The sequence below is a fragment of the Scyliorhinus canicula genome, chromosome 7, assembly GCF_902713615.1.
Source record: "Scyliorhinus canicula chromosome 7, sScyCan1.1, whole genome shotgun sequence".
Lineage (NCBI taxonomy): Eukaryota > Metazoa > Chordata > Chondrichthyes > Carcharhiniformes > Scyliorhinidae > Scyliorhinus > Scyliorhinus canicula.
Genome location: NC_052152.1, coordinates 107,801,074 through 107,813,589, shown reverse-complemented (window position 1 = coordinate 107,813,589; position 12,516 = coordinate 107,801,074).

Genomic DNA, 12,516 nt, shown 5'->3' with positions numbered 1-12,516 from the left:
AAAGGAAGCCCAGGCAATCGTTGAAGCGGTGCGGCACTGGAGGCATTACCTGGCCGGCAGGAGATTCACTCTCCTCACTGACCAACGGTCGGTAGCCTTCATGTTCAACAACACGCAGCGGGGCAAGATCAAGAATGACAAAATCTTGCGGTGGAGAATCGAGCTCTCCACCTTTAACTACGAGATCTTGTATCGCCCCGGCAAGCTCAACGAGCCCCCAGACGCGCTCTCCCGAGGTACATGTGCCAGTGCACAAGTGAACCAGCTCCGTGCCTTGCACGACAGCCTTTGCCATCCGGGGGTCACCCGCTTGTACCATCTGATCAAAGCCCGCAATCTGCCCTACTCCGTCGAGGAAGTACGGACAGTCACCAGAGACTGCCAGATCTGTGCGGAGTGCAAGCCGCACTTCTACCGGCCAGATCGCGCGCGCCTGGTGAAAGCATCCCGCCCCTTTGAACGCCTCAGCGTGGACTTCAAAGGGCCCCTTCCCTCTACCGACCGCAACACCTACATCCTTAGTGTGGTCGATGAATTTTCTAGGTTCCCCTTTGCCATCCCATGCCCAGATATGACGTCTGCCACCGTCATCAAGGCCCTGGATTCCATTTTCGCCCTGTTCGGTTTCCCCGACTATATCCACAGTGACAGGGGATCCTCATTCATAAGCGATGAGCTGCGTCAGTTCCTGCTCAGCAGGGGTATCGCCTCCAGCCGGACGACCAGCTACAACCCCCGGGGAAACGGGCAGGTAGAGAGGGAGAACGGGACGGTATGGAGGGCCGTCCAGCTGGCCCTACGGTCCAGGAACCTCCCAGCCGCTCGCTGGCAGCAGGTCCTCCCTGACGCGCTCCATTCCATTCGGTCACTACTGTGCACCGCAACTAACAGTACACCCCATGAACGTGTTTTTGCCTTCCCTAGGAAGTCCACATCCGGAGTGTCGCTCCCGACTTGGCTCACGACTCCGGGCCCAGTCCTTCTCCGTAGGCATGTACGGCACCACAAGGCAGAACCCCTGGTGGACAAAGTACACCTTCTCCACGCCAACCCTCGGTATGCCTACGTGAAGTTCCCCGACGGCCGCCAGGACACAGTCTCGCTCCGGGACCTGGCTCCCTCAGGTGCCGATCCCATGCCCACACCCCTTCCGGCGCCAACCCCAGCGCCCCCCTATTCGTCCCCATCAGGTCCATCCCTCATCCCCCTGCCCACCCTGGAGGACATGGAAGATTTTGGCTTGCTCTCGGAGTCATCCCGCCAGCAGCCAGCACCAACACCGCCAGCACCTGCACCATCGGGGCCATCACTCAGTATTGATCCGAGCTACAAAATGTGGTCCATTGTCTGAGCTCACCATTTTGGGTACCCCAAAATGAGGAATGACTTCCGTTAACAACAACTTCACTACTGTATGTGCCGTACAATTAGTGGTGGGGAAGGCTTCAATCCATTTACTAAACACATCGATTATTACTAAACAATATTTATAGCACTGTGCTTTTGGCAATTCGATAAAATCAAGCTGTATACAAGCAAAAGGACCATCTGGCAAGGGATGGTTCCTGGAGGGCATTTAATACCATTACCCTTATTATCTTTCATGCAAATGACGCATCGATCCAGCCGCGTTTGCGCTGCTGTATTCAAATCTGGGTGCCACCAAGTTTTTAGGAGTAGCTGTGTGGTGAGATAACCACTGTAGTGATGTGTACTTGCAGTAGGGGGATGTATGCCTGTACCTGTAATACAGGTTCCTCCGGTCAGCCCCTGCCGGCTAGCTCCGCCCACAGGGAGATTATGTATAAATGTATGAGAGCTGCTCAGACCCTCAGTCTACAGTTGCGGATGGAGGGACAACATCGTACAGCAATAAAGCCTCTATTGTACTAGTCTCTCGGCTTTGAGTATAATTGTTAGCGCCACACAAGTACTGCTGGGGGCCCTTAAAAGAGCCCAAAAGTCTGTTCCTGGCGGGAGCTTCCGAACGTGCGGCTTAGCTCCGCATAGCCGCAACCGGAAGTCATCTTCACGATTTCTATTGACGTGGTCTCTCTGGACTCTTGGTGCTCCTCTTCCAGAGTCAAAATCTTCACGATTTCTATTGGCATGGTCTCTCTGGACTCTTGGGTGGCCCTACTCTGTGCTTCTGTACAGACGAGCTGAGATCTGTCAGTCTCGCTGTGATCCTGCACCCCCTGTATGTCGAGTGTGATCACATTGTCACTGTTTTCGCATGCAGTGGGTAGATTTACATTGTCTTCTTCTTGATTATGTGAGCTTGGTAGACTTTCATAGTCCGCTTGCGGTTGCTCAGATACGGTGGGTTGACCTTCATGGTCTTGTTCATGCATGGTGTTCGCTAGGGCGTGTTTGCTTGCTTCCATTTTGGAGTCTTTCAACGAGCTGTCTGTGGAGGCTCGCGTCACTCTCTTTGTAGAGTCTTTCATCGCTCTCTCTGTGGAGCCTGTCATCGCTCTCTTTGTGTTTCTGTGCTCTCTGTGTGGCGTCGTCTTCGTCTTGGGTATTGCTGTCATCCAATGTATCGACGATCTTCCATGGCACAATGGTGTTGGATTCAGCAACCATGAGTAGAGTCGTGTTGAGTTTTGCGACCGTGTTGCTGATGCTGTGATCAGCATATCCGAATAACTCAGCCATGTCTGAGTAGTATTGTTCGAAATACAAATCATCTTTTTTTGTTTTGGAATTGTTTTTGTTCTCTTCATTTTGGGTGGTGCAGACTGCTTGTTCCAGGGTGTTGTGAGAGTTATTGTCAACTGCTGGAGTAAGTTCAGGCTTTTTTCTGTCTTTTGAGGTAAGAAAATTGAGTTTTACAGCTTTAAGTTTCTTGTTTTTAATTTTCGGGCATTTCCCTTTAAAGTGGGCGTGGTCCGGGTCCTCAGACGTCATGACGCTCGTGATGTCATGTGTAGGAATCGATTGCGCATGCGCAAATCGGTCTTCCTTTACTGTGCGGTTTTGTGTCCACTGCACATGCGCGGCTTGCGCATGCACAGAACCATCTTCGAATGGTGCACTTGTTCCTTTCAACTGGGCATGCGCGGCTTGCGCATGACATCTGCAAATCCCTGCCAGTACCTCCTGAGTTTTGGACACGCCCAGAACATGTGGACATGGTTCGCTGGTCCTCCCCCACATCTAGCACACTTGTCCTCCAGCCCAAAAAATTTACTCATCTGGGCCACCGTCATGTGGGCCCGGTGGGCGATTTGGAACTGAATCAGGCTGAGCCTGGCACATGTTGCGGTTGCGTTTACCCTACTCAGAGCGTCCGCCCATAAGCCGTCCTCTAACTCCCCACTAAGCTCCTCCTCCCACTTGAGTTTCAGTTCCTCGTTCCCCGTGTCCTCTGCTCCCATAAGCTCCTTATAAATATCAAAGACTCTCCCCTCTCCTACCTCACCCCTGGAAACTACCCTGTCTTGGATCCCCCTTGGTGGAAGGCGTGGAAAGGACGGGACCTGTCTACGTACGAAATCCCGCACCTGCAAGTACCGAAAGTGATTCCCCCTCGCCAGCCCGAACTTCTCCAGCGTCCTCATGTTCGCAAAGCTCCCTTCCAGGAACAAGTCGCCCATCCTTCCCACCCCAGCCCTCCGCCATGCTCGACACCCGCCATCCATTTTCTCCTGGGCAAATTGGTGGTTGTCACATATTGGGGACCAGACCGACGCTTCCACTTCCCCCGCCTGCTTCCTCCATTGGCCCCAAATCCGCAAAGCCGCCACCACTACAGGGCTGGTGGAGTATCTGGCTGGCGGGAGCTGCAGGGGAGCTGTGACCAGGGCTACCAAGCTGGTGCCCCTGCATGAAGCAGCCTCCACCCGCTCCCAAACCGACCCCGTACCCACCATCCATTTCCTTATCATGGCTATGTTAGCCGCCCAGTAGTAGTTGCTGAGGTTCGGCAACGCCAGTCCCCCCTCGCTACGGTTCCATTCCAACATCCCCCTCTTTACCCGTGGGGACTTCCCCGTGCAAACAAATCCCAGGATTATTTTATTGATTCTTTTAAAGAAGGACCGCGGAATGAAAATAGGGAGACACTGAAAAATAAACAGGAATCTCGGGAGGATCGTCACCTTCACCGTCTGTACTCTCCCCACTAGTGACAGCGGGAGCGCATCCCACCTCCAAAACCCGCTCCTCATTTGCTCCACCAGTCTGGACAAGTTCAACTTGTGCAGCCTGCCCCAGTCCCGCGCCCCATGTATCCCTAAGTACCAGAAACTGTCCCTAACCAGCCTAAACGGCAGCTCCCTTAGCCTATTCTCCTGACCCCTCGCCTACACTACAAACAACTCGCTCCTTGCCATGTTTAATTTACACCCCAAGAACCGGCCAAATTCCCTTAAACATTCCATAATCCCGTCCATCCCAGCCATTGGATCCGACACGTGTAGAAGCAGGTCGTCCGCGTAGAGCGAGACCTTGTGTGAAATAAAAAGTATTTTTTTAACCAATCATTTCTGTCTCAAGTTGTATTTGAAAATACATAAAAATCATAAATCAACTGACTGTAATTAAGCTCAGCTATGCATACAATTCAATTTTAAGACCATGGGTGCATTTGAATGGCCTCGACACACCCGTCTGGGTGAGGCCTCTCGCGGTGATGCTTGGAACTTCTTACGAGATGTAACAAGATCTCGCGAGACATCACGATCTGGACCTCACCCTCACTGTGTGAGATCCTGATCTACATATTTAAGTGAACCATCAGGTTCATTTAAAAATGTCGGCGCCCAATGCTCCCGAGGCATGGGATCGGACACCCGTGCCTCGGAGACCTCACCGTGGTGCCGTTTGGTGCTTGTCCACACAAATGTGGACCTGGCTTAACAGCAGCTGGGAGGGTCTTCCAAGCCAAAGGTGGTCCCCGGGTGGTCATGCTCTGGGCAGGGTGGTACCCTGGCACCCAGGCAGCTTGGCACTGCCAGCCTGGCACCTTGGAACTTCCACTCGGGCACCCTTGCAGTGCCACTGCTAGGGTGCCAGGCTGGCAGTGCTAAGGTGCCTGGGTGCCAGGGATCGAGCCTGGGGGTGCCCTGCCCTTATGAGGTGGGGTGAGGGGGCGGCTCAAGGACTCCTAATATGTAGGTTGGGGCACTGTGGGGAGATCCGGAGACCATGGTGGAGGGGGGGGGGTCAAGAAATTGGGGCATCAGAGCAGGGAATGAAAGTAAGTGTGGCCTTGGTGGAGCGTTCCTCAACGATGCCCAAAAAAAACCCAGAGTCCTGTTTAATAGCAGGGCCATGCTTGACACTGTAGACGCTGAGAAACACCGTGCTAAACACGCCCAAAGAAAACTCTGGTTTTTCCCGTTAAATCATGCCCCTTGTTTCATTGCCAGTTGCCAAACAAGTGATTTTGTTTTGTTGCAATTGAACCTGTAAGATTCTTAATTTTCTTATAAATATTCCTTTTACTGATTTATGGCTGATTTCCTGCACAGAAACAATAACCTACACAATTTTAGAATGCAGTTGCTTGAGGAACTAGTGTGAGCAGCATACCTAGACGGTGGGGTGGTTTGAAGTTCTTACCTAGATTTTTGAGTTGTAAAGACAAACTGATAGGAAGCACAGTGATGTCATATTAGAAAATCGTAAAGCTCAAAAGTGTAAAAAAAACAGGGGATGTTTGCATCTTTCAGGTTAGATGGCCAAGATACATGGGGGAGGGGTGGTATAACGATGAGCAGATTTCTAAAGAATGGTGTGGAGATAAACTAAATAACAGAATGAGTTCCATTGGCTGAAGCCCATTGCTGTCTTGCTCTTGAAACAGGGACTTGGTAGAAAAGTACATGAGAGGAAACAATACGTGCTCTTCCATTTAATATATTTATTGGTAATCATAGAATTTACAGTGCAGAAGGAGGCCATTTGGTCCATCGAGTCTGCACCGGTCCTTGGATAGAGCACCCCACCTAAGCCCATACCTCCACCTTATCCCCACACCTCCACCCTATCCCTGTAACCCCACCTAACCTTTTTTGAACACTAAGGGCAATTTATCATGGCCAATCCACCTAGCCTGCACATCTTTGGACTGTGGGAGGAAACCGGAGCACCCGGAGGAAACCCACGCAGACACGGGGAGAATGTGCAGAATCTGCACAGACAGTGACCCAAGCCGGGAATTGAACCTGGGACCCTGGAGCTGTGAAGCAACTGTGCTAACCACTGTGCTACCGTGCAGATATGTTTGGAATTGTAAATTACATCTTAAAAACTGTGCTGGGGTGATTTTGAGCCTCACTAGCTGTGTGTGGATGTGCGATGTGGGTGGGATCATCATGGTGTTCAGAGATGTTGGATCACTTATCTCATCGACTGAAGCCCTTGCCGAGGTCAGGAGTGCTGGTGTTTTCCTCCAACTTACATCCGAACTGGGCAGCTTCTCGACCTTTTGTCAGCCCTTGTCCTCCTCATCACTGGAGGAGGGTGGCAGAAATGAGAGGCCTGAGCGTTGATGCTGTGGGGGGGGGGGTCAACCTTCCATGGATGGCGGGTTGGGGAGTGGGCACGGGGGGGGGGGGGGGGGGGGCCGTGGGCGGGCCTGTGCCATGTACTGAGTCATCCGTGTGGGAGGTAGGAGAGACATACTGTTGCTATTCTCACACGCCACAGAGATGAAGCACCGAGTGTGCGCAAAGGTTTGCAGAGCACGGTGCCATGAAATGACAGCGTGGAGTATCTGCTGGTGAACAAAGTGATGTTTAATCCAACAGCTATATTACAATGCTGACCTAACTCTACTCGTGCTTAGGTTCATCCAGGCCCACTAGGTGCCTAGTTTCTTACTTTTCCTCATCCTCCTGCTATGTCTAGGTGTATCCCCAGGTTCCACAGCTGACGTTGAGGCAGGTTGCTGCCTTCAATACCCTGTTGCCTCAGATGATCTTGGCGAGCGTCCCCTAGAGGGCCTGGATCTTGAGGGTCCCATCCTGCACCATGCAGTTGAAGCCCTGCACCATGAACCTCATGCCTTCAGGTCACGAGCTGAAGCATGGAGTGGACATCCCCTGCCATGGACTACATGTCCTGCAGCAAGGTTTCCACTGCACACCCCACCCTCGCAGTATTGGCCATATTGTGTCAGAGTGACAGCATTACCGCCTCGAACAGACGTTGATGGGACTCCTTCAGTCGTCTTTGCAGAATGAGGATGGGTTACTATCATTCCTCTCTGATGCTCACGAATCTGCCTTTGTAGTTCCGGCAGCTCTTGGATAACCGGACCCAGGGGCACGCCATCATCCAGGGGGCTCAGCATTCTGGAGTTCTGCATCCCTCTGAGTGCTGGATCCCTGGGACATCCCTGCCTCCACCTGCTGTGGATCATCAGGTGTGAGATACTCGCCACTGAGTGACCCAGAAGCCTGCCTACTATCCCATGGAGGTGTGAGTGTGCAGTAGAGTGTGCGGTTGACAAAATATCTCCCTCAGAACTGCTCGGGTCTATGGCGTCCAGAGGGCACAATGGTGATTCGGATGATCAACTGATTATCCTGCAAGGGAAGGGAGCTAGCAGTCTTTCAGGCTGCCACTGCCTCCTTGGCGGGAGTGGTGACCTTGGAGGAAGGATGTTTGCGGAACCTCGGGTATAGGACGTCCTGCCTCTGCTGCAAACCATCCAGGAGTTTGGTCAGGGATCCGTCAAAGAATATTGACGCTGGCTTACTGACAGCCAACCCTCGGACTGGTTCTGGAAGAAGTTGGGAAGGTGTTTATATGGAAATGGAGTTGTTCCAAGGCGAGCAAATCAGTGGCAGGCTGCTATGAGTGCAGCATAATTCCTGTGGTTTAAAAAAAATAGTTTAAGAGGCTCCAACTCCATCTACAAGTTTGCTGACAACACCACCATAGTGGGTCGGATCTCGAACAACGATAAGTCAGAATACAGAAGGGAGATAGAGATCTAGTGCTGTGGTGTAACGACAACAGTCTCTCCCTCAATGCCAGAAAAATGAAAGAACTGGTCATTGACTTCAGGAATCAAAGTACTGTACACACTCTTGTCAGCATCAACGGGGCTGAGGTGGAGATGAAATGAAATGAAAATGAAAAAATGAAGACACTGGGGAGGGTAATTGGGGTGGCGGGAGCAACCGGGGTCAGCAGGAGTCGGCTGACTTACGGAAGTACAATGACTGGAGTTACGCAGCTAGGGGGGGCCCTAGCTTGGGGGGGGGGGGATGGGGAGGGTTGGGGGGGAGGGGGGGGGGAGAGGGGGGGATACCGGGTTGCTGCTGGAATGGCCAAGAAGGAGCTGGAGCATGCAGAGGGGATCAGGATGGCGGTCTGTCGCTGTGGGGAACGGGCTGAGCGGGGGGCGCGGGCACGTGGCGGACTACGGAAGGGCGATGGCTAGTCGACGGGGGAGGGGGGCAAGTGGCCCTCCAATCCGGCTGATCACCTGGAATGTGAGGGGACTGAATGGGCCGGTTAAACGGTCCCGCGTGTTCGCGCACCTGAGGGGGCTGAAGGTGGACGTGGCTATGCTTCAGGAGACACACCTGAAGGTGGCGGATCAGGTCAGGTTGAGGAAGGGGTTGGTGGGCCAAGTGTTACATTTGGGGCTGGATGCAAAAAACTGGGGGGGGTGGTGATCCTGGTGAGGAAGAGGGTGTCGTTTGAGGCGTCGAATGTGGTGGCAGACAGCGGCGGGAGGTACGTGATGGTGAGCGGCAAGCTGCAAGGGGAGCGGGTGGTGCTGGTCAATGTATACGCCCCGAATTGGGACGATGCGGGTTTCATGCGGCGCATGTTGGGCCGGATTCCAGATTTGGAGGTGGGGGGGCCTTATAATTGGGGGGGGGGATTTCAACACGGTGCTGGATCTGCCACTGGATCGATCCAGTTCCAGGACGGGTAGGAGGCCTGTGGCGGCTAAGGTGCTGAGGGGGTTTATGGACCAGATGGGAGGGGTGGATCCTTTGAGGTTTGCAAGTCCAAGGGCCAGGGAATTTTCATACCTAGGGGAATGGAATTGTAGAATATTCACTATTGAAACATGTAACACCTAATACAAGTGACGCCTATCACACTAATTTTCACAGTGGGCCTGCAACCCCCCCCCCCCCCCCCCCCCCCCCCCCCCCCCCCCGATTTTGGTTACGATGAACACAAGAGCCCATCAGGTGTTATTAAACAGAGGCCTTAGGCGCTTTTAATCAAAAAACAAGCTTTATTCTACGAATTTAGTTAAAATTTGTATGAACACACACAGTAAGAATTTTTATCAACTACAAACATAAAGATCCCACACAGCTACAGTAATCTATGTATAACCCTTAATGAGTTCCCCCTTTAATTGTTCCAATTCAATAACAAAATGCAAGTAAAACCCCTTTTCAAAGGTGTGGCACAAGGCACTCTTGCTGACACAGGCCCTTCACCCTGGAATGATGTTACGCAGACCATGGGAGGGTGGAACAGAGTGGTTGGGAAGGGGGAGGTGTGATGGGGATGCGGGGAATGTGGGGGGAAGAATTTGGGGAGGGCATTGGTGGGAAGTGGGAAATAGAGGAGGAGGGGGGATTGGGAAGAAGAAGGGAAATGGGGGAGGGTGTGTGGTGGGATTGTGGGGCATGGAGGGAAATGGGGGGCTGGAGGGAAATGGCTGGGTGGGTTGAGCTGATGGACACAGCCTTGTTCTATGCGAATCTGGTGATGATGAGGGCCTTCCTGATCCTCTGGGCATGTTGGACCCTTACCACCACCTGTCCTTCATTCTCTGGCTCTTCTTTGGGCTTGTCCTTCAGCTCTTCCTAGTCCGCCTCCTCCTCCTCCTCAGTCGAGGCCACATGTCGCCCCGCTGTTATGCCAGGTTGTGGAGGGCACAGCAGACCACCACAAAGCGGGAGATCCTCTTGGTGGTGTACTGCAGGGTGCCACCAGAGCGGTCCAGGCATCGGAACAGCATTTTCAGCAGGCCGATGCATCGCTCAACGACGGGTGACAACATGGTCTTATTATAACGGTTTCCGCATCAGTCTGAGGCTAGACTGGGACTGCGGAAGGTTGTGAGGGAACCGAAAAAAGGGAAAAATACACTTGACCTCATCCTCACCAATCTGCCTTCTGCAGATGAACCTGCCCAAGTCCCATCTTCACATTGAGGATACCCTCCATCGTGTGATTTGGCACGACAACCATTGTAAATGGGATAGATTCAGAACAGATGTAACAACTCAAGACTGGGCATCCATGAGGCGCTATGGGCCATCAGCAGCAGCAGAATTGTATCAACCACAATCTGTAACCTCATGGCCTGGCACATCCCCCATTCTGCCATTACAACTAAGGCAGAGGATCAACCTTGGTTCAGTGGCAAGCCAAGACCTAAAAATGAGATGTCAACCTGGTGAAGCTACAACACAGGACTACTTTTTAAAAAATATATATTTTTATTCTCCTTTTTCAAATTTTCCCAAATTTACACCCAACAATAAACAACAATCCAACACAAGGCTACTTGAGTGCCAAATCACATAAGCAGCAAGTAATAGACAGAGCTACGTAATCCCACAACAAATGGATGAGATCAAGGGCTGGATTCTCCGTTGCATGTCCGCCCCGTTACCGCTGCTAGCAAGGACGGATAATTGGCTGCATTGTTCGCTGGTGACAGGATTCTCTACTCCCGCCACTTGTCAGTGGGATTTCCCATGGAAACCACCCTACGCCGTGAGAAAACCAACAACGGTGCTCTGCCAGCGGGATCAGAGAATCCTGCCACCAGTGAGCAGCCGGAGAATCCCACCCTAGAAGCTCTGCAGTCCTGCCACATTCAGCCGTGAATGGTGGTGGACAATTAAACAACTCAATGGAGGACGAGGCTGCACAAATGTTCCCAGCCACAATGATGCAGGAACCCAGCACATCTGTGCAAAAGGCAAGGCTGAGGCATTCACAACAAACTTCAGCCAGAAGTGCCACATTCACGTTTCTGCCTACTTGGCAATCTTTCACCCATTTGCTTATCAAGAATATATCTATTCAAAGACTCTTTGCCTCAACCACCTTTTGAGGAAGACAAATCCAAATTCTCACAACCCTCAGAAATGTTTTTTCCTAATCTCTGTCGTAAATGGTGACCCTTATTTTGAACCAAGGACTCCACATTCTAGATTCCTCCATAAGAAGAAACATCCTTTCCACATCCATTCTGTCAAGTCCCCTAGATCTGATATGTTTCAATCAAGTCACCTCTTACTCTTCTAAATTCCAACGGATGCAAGGCTAACCTGTCCAGTCTTTCTCCATATGATAATCTGCCCATTCCAGTTATTAGTCTAATAAACCATTTCGGAACTGTTTATAATACGTTTACATCTTTCTGTAAATAAGGAGACCAATACTGTACATAATACTCCAGATGTGATCTCATCCAGTGCCCTGTATAAAAGACACATAACCTCACTACTCTTGTATTCAACCCCCCTCGCAATAAACAATAACATTCTATAGCTTTCCTAATTACTTGCTGCACCTGCATTTTAACGTTTTGCAATTCATGCACTAGGACCCCGAGGTCCTTCTGCATCTGAGCTCTGAAATCTCTCGCCAATTAGGTAGTTTGCTTCTTTTTTAATTGTCCTCACATTTTCCCACATTATACTCCATTTGCCAGATCTTTGTTCACTCACCTAACCTATAACCTCTTGTAGCCTCCTTATGTCCCCTTGACAACTTACTTTTGAACTTACCTACGATGATGTCATCAGTAAACATTGCAACCATGTTAAGAACCCCGATAATGCTAAACGCAAAGTTATCCCAAAAGCCAGAAGGGTAACTTGGAACACTGGTTCATAGTGGTATATACTTTCAATTCGGAATAATGTGAAGAAAGATATGAAAACCGGTGAGGAACAGTCTAGTCTTCTTGTAATCGATTAATAAAGATTATTTATCAACTTAACAGAAACACACAAGAAAGGATCTATACACACTATATCATGAAGTTAACCCGTGCCCCCAGCTATCTACGGTCCTGAACTCAGAGAAATGCCCTTTCCCAAACAACAGCCAATATTATATAACTTGATGCGTTAAATCCACCTTATGGTTACCATCCAGAAGCAAATTCTATGTAAATCTATCTATGTAAATCTATGTAATTCTATTTCTCAGTTTCAGAAAACCTATCTTTAGTTTACCGTAGCGCTTTGTCTCTTTGAGAGTTTTAAAACAGTAGCTTTCACAGAATTCCTTGTCAGCCAAAAGCCCGGAATCTAACTTCCACCCCAGCCTCTGCGCCTGGCTCAAACGAAGTCTCACGTCTAGAAAGTGCAGAACGTGGTCCAAAATCACTGTTCCCGAGTACTCCGCACCTTCCACCCCATCAGTACTGCCCGGCTTACTACAAAAAAAGTCAACCTTGAAATAAAGCTTATACACATACAAAAAGAAGGAACACTCCCTTTCCCCGGGGCGCGTAAACCTTCACGGATCCACCATCCCCGTCCTCTCCATAAA